General features: G+C 44.6%; 1 protein-coding gene across 1 annotated transcript in view; it reads right to left on the bottom strand.

The window, feature by feature from the left end:
• LOC143296577 (pleckstrin homology domain-containing family H member 1-like) overlaps positions 1 to 5,000 on the bottom strand; it is a 350,606-nt gene that overhangs the window by 40,225 nt on the left and 305,381 nt on the right. The window lies entirely within an intron of this gene.

The raw sequence follows: 5,000 nt of genomic DNA, 5'->3' as shown, positions 1-5,000 counted from the left end.
AGACAGAGATAGAAAGGTCCACACCGGGCTGAAAAAAACAGCAACAACTTAAATTAACCAATCGACCCAGTAGAACCGGAACACCCCCCCTCCACCCACCCCTCCCTCCACATAATCTTACCTGGTAAACAACCCCACCCCCACCCCACCCACCCCCAAAAACAAAAAAAAAAACAACAACAACAAAACAAAACAAACGAAAAAAGCAAAACACACACACACACACACACACACACACACACACACACACACGAGAAACAAACAAACAAACAAAAGCTAGAAATATTAGAAATGTGACGGAACCAAAAGGACCGAAGACAATGGTTGGTTATTGAAAACAAAGAGGCGTCATTAATGCAATCGACATATTTAGTAAATCTGCAACAAAAATAAGTACCTTTCACTGAGCTAATGAGATAAAATAAGTAAATAAGTACAGGCATGAATAGATAAAAAGAAGAGAGAGAGAGAGAGAGAGAGAGAGAGAGAGAGAAACAATTTAGAAAAGGAAACGGTCAGAGTACTAATATTAGCGGTTAAAGCTGATGGAGTCTCCCGTCGGACCGACGGATGAGTAGTCAGGCAGGCTATCTAGAGGTTAAAGCTAGGCTAGTAGTAAAGTAGGGACAAAACAAGCCATAAAGATATTTCTCAACATTCCATTCTTTGTTTCATACAACATTATTAATGGAATGGTTTTGGTCAAGGTTTCACGCTCAATCTGTGAAGGTGTAACACGTCAAAAAATATTTCTGAGTGGTTAAGGAATTGTCCAGTTTTAATAGATGATGCATGGTTGTTTCAGGTCCGGTCAGATAGATATATCTGCTACTGGTAACCTGGATCCCAGTACTACCTGTCACAGGGTCGAATTGCTGGCGACTAAGCCAGCACCCCCACCAGTCCTCTCAGGAGGATGGTGAGGAGGGTGGCTAGACACCCTGGTGGAATTAAATGACCCATCAAAGGGCGCCAGCTCTGGAGAGCTACCTGCGGCCACCTAGCTAAGGGAGTAAACCCTGACAGAAAATCCGATGTGGGGCCCCTAAGCGGTTGGATGGCAAACTTTGTCACTTTCCGGCAGCTCCTGCGGCTGCGTTGGCACCAAAAGGTAACAGCTTTGCTGTTCCTTTAGATCTGTCAGCGAGGTAGAGAGAGGGGACAAGGTGCATGGGCAACAGCCGGTCTTCCATATTACATTGCCCAGGCTTACCGGTATATCCCTCGCGCTGGCCTCCCGACCATGTATACCATACTGAGACAGCGTAGGCTGCGCTGGCTGGGCCACGTTCGCCGCATGGACGACGGTCGCATCCCAAAAGACATCCTTCATGGAGAGCTCGCCACGGGGCAGAGAAGCATCGGCCGCCCACAGCTGAGATACAAAGACGTTTGCAAACGTGACATGAAATCACTTGAGATCAACACTGAGTCCTGGGAGGACCTTGCAGATGACCGCAACAGACGGAGAAGCACTCTCAAGAATCAGCTACGGATTGGTGAGGACAAACTGTCAGCTGCTGCAGCAGAAAAGCGAGCTCGCAGAAAAGGGACGGCAGCCAACAGATCAGCATCAGCTTACACATGTGACCGCTGCGACAGAGACTGTCTCTCTCGCATCGGTCTCTACAGTCACAGGCGACGCTGCTTGGTCCAAGCAGACAGCCCAATTAGACATTAGGTCGGATATACTCTATAAAAACAAAACAAAAAATAAATAAAAAGGCGGGCGCAATAGCCGAATGGTTAAAGCGCTGGACTTTCAATCTGAGGATCCCGGGTTCGAATCACGGTGACGGCGCCTGGTGGGAAAAGGGTGGGGATTTTTACGATCTCCCAGGTCAACATATGTGCAGACCTGCTAGTGCCTGAACCCCCTTCGTGTGTATACGCAAGTAGAAGATCAAATACGCATGTTAAAGATCCTGTAATCCATGTCAGCGTTCGGTGGGTTATGGAAACAAGAACATACCCAGCATGCACACCCCCGAAAGCGGAGTATGGCTGCCTACATGGCGGGTTAAAAACGGTCATACACGTAAAAGCCCACTCGCGTATATACGAGTGCACATGAGAGTTGCAGCAGTCGAACGCAGAAGAAGAAGGAGAAGAAGAAGAAAAAAAAGGTGACATAAACTATCAATACGCTGAACATAAACTATCAAAAGAATGCTGAATGCATTTACTCACTGAGGAGAGTGTATCGCTGCAGTGTAGCGCCACCTTTCTGTTATATTTTTATTTATTCATTTATTTAGTCTGTCTGCATGTGTGTGTGTGTGTGTGTGTGTGTGTGTGTGTGTGTGTGTGTGGTGTGTGTGTGCGTGCGTGCGTGCGTGCGCGCGTTTGTTTGTTTATTTGTTTGTTTTTTGTTTTGTTTTTTTCTATCAAAGTGACTTTTCTACATTTTTTTTTTAAACCAGGGACAACCTTTTTGTTGCCGTGGATTCTTTTACGCGCGCTAGGTGCATGCTGCGTTGCATTTGAGAGCTCGGTTTATCGTCTACTAAAGTCCTAAATAAAGACTAGCATCCAGACTACCACTCAAGGTCTAGTAGAGGTTAAGGGGGGAGGGGTGTTGAGGTAGGGGAGGGGAGGGGGGGGGGAGAGGGGGGTAAGGGGGGAGATAGAGGGAGTAAAAAACCCCGATTCATATATCGGACTCGAACCCGCGGACACTAGCTTCCTAGTGGGTCGCACTAATCGCCAGACCACGTGGTGCTCCAACACTCTTTGAAAACACAAAATGCACACAGCGTCACAGTGGTGCCAAAGTGAGCAAACGGAATGACGGACGCCAACACCGACAACAAACTCACCCCCCAATCCACCCTTCCCTTCCAACCTAACCCTTCACACCCCATCCACTGTTTGATGCCATGAAATGTCCAAAACTTATTGCCTAAAGGAAGAATTGTCGCCGGCGACACTTTTGGCAGTCCCGTAAAAAAAAAAAAAAAAATGTCACCAAGACAAAACAAAACGAAACAAAAAAGTTTGTCGCCCTTGGAGACATAATCATTTGGGAGGGCTGTGACACTTGTGAAAGAATGAACCTAAGGGCCGAAATTCCTCCTGTTACCGATCTTACCTGAAAACATTATTCCTTTCTCTTACTTTGATGTATACATCTGTTTCACACACACACACACGCGCACGCACATATATATATATATATATATATATATATATATATATATATATATATATATATATATATATATTGTGTGTGTGTGTGTGTGTGTGTGTGTGTGTGTGTGTGTGTGTGTGAGAGACCTTTACAAATGAAATCCCAGAGAGGGTAAGGAGGGAGTCATGATGGATATTTATATAGTGCCTGTCTACGGTTGTTCGGGGTTGTCCATGCTTCATATGTTAATTTTTGTTTCAGTACGTAACCCACGGAACGCTGACGTAAATTACATGAGTTCCAACGTGTGCTTACTTGATATTCTAGCGTGCGTGTGCACACGAAGAGTGTTCAGGCACTAGCAGGTCTGCACATAATCATGCTGACCTGGGAGAAGGGATAAAATTCAACACTTAATCCACCGGGTGTTCCAACAAAAACCCAGTGGTACAAGCTATCACATCGCCCACAGCAAGTTTAAGAAAAACAAGAGAGGCAAGGCCTTCAAGACTCACTTGTGATAAATTAAGTCCCTTAGCATTAATTACAGAGTAATCTCCCTTTTTTTACTATCTGCACCAAAACGTTTGCAAAATAAATAAAAATTCCATGCTTAGCAAAAGAAGTTCCTGTTTGAACAAACAATGATAATAATGACTCCTCTTGTTGTTGGGTCAGAATATCAGATCAAAGTGCCAAGTTTAGAGAATAAAAAAAATATAAATATAACAGTAAATTCAGTTTGCATATAATTTGGCTTCTTTAAAAAAAAAAAAATTGTTCCCATCCCAGAGGTGCAATATTGTTTTAAACAAGATGACTGGAAAGAACTGAATTTTTCCTATTTTTATGCCAAATTTGGTGTCAAGTGACAAAGTATTTGCAGAGAAAATGTCAATGTTAAAGTTTACACACACACACACACACACACACACACACACACACACACACACACACACACACACACAACCGAACACCGGGTTAAAACATAGACTCACTTTGTTTACACAAGTGAGTCAAAAAAACCAGTTGAAATAACTGTTCAGCACCAGTCGTCACTGGCGACAAGTTTCCAACCAGCTACAAAGCTGGTGATATCGTGACACACTGTGGGGCGTTTAGAAGTATCACGCCATCAGGCCACGTTTGCTCCAGGAAGCAAAACACAGGAAGGCCAAGTGTCGGAGTACGGAAAGACCTGGGGGGAACAAAACAACATTGCGCCGGCACGACACGACACGACACGACACGACACGCGGCGCAGCGCAGCGCCATCTGGCGGCCTGGAGGTCACAACACAATAAAGTGTCACGTCTGGTGAGTTGGGAAGGAGAGAGAGAGGAGAATGGAGAGAGGTCTGCATTTGCTCTTTTGTTCTGTCTGTGGATGAGACAGAGAGGAAGCGAAAGCGAAATCGAGAAGAGAGAGAGAGAGAGAGAGAGAGAGAGAGAGAGAGAGACAGACAGACAGACAGATACAGAGACAGATGTCTGTATTTGCTGCTTTGTCCTGTTTGAATGAGGCAGAGAGAAAGCGAAAGCACAGGAGCGAGAGTGTGTGAGAGAGAAAGAGAGAAGACAAGACAAAACAAAATCTTTATTATCGAGGGTAATAGATAAGCAAGTAACATACTTTTTTTTTTTTTACATCCAGCCCTCGCCCTAAAGAGGGAATAAAGCTAAAAAAGAGAAAATGAGCACAAAATCAAAACACAATCATAATACACCAGAGAGAGAGAGAGAGAGAAAGACAGAGACAGACAGACAGACAGACAGGCAGACAGAGAGACAAAGACAGAAACAAAGAGAAAGAGAAGCAGAGAAAGAATGAAAGCGATAACAGAAGACTAAAGCGAGAGGGGCGAAATCGT

Source organism: Babylonia areolata, chromosome 21 (assembly GCF_041734735.1).
Source record: "Babylonia areolata isolate BAREFJ2019XMU chromosome 21, ASM4173473v1, whole genome shotgun sequence".
In the NCBI taxonomy this organism is placed as follows: Eukaryota; Metazoa; Mollusca; class Gastropoda; order Neogastropoda; family Buccinidae; genus Babylonia; species Babylonia areolata.
Note: the sequence above shows the minus strand (reverse complement) of the source record. Positions and strands in the feature narration are given on the sequence as shown.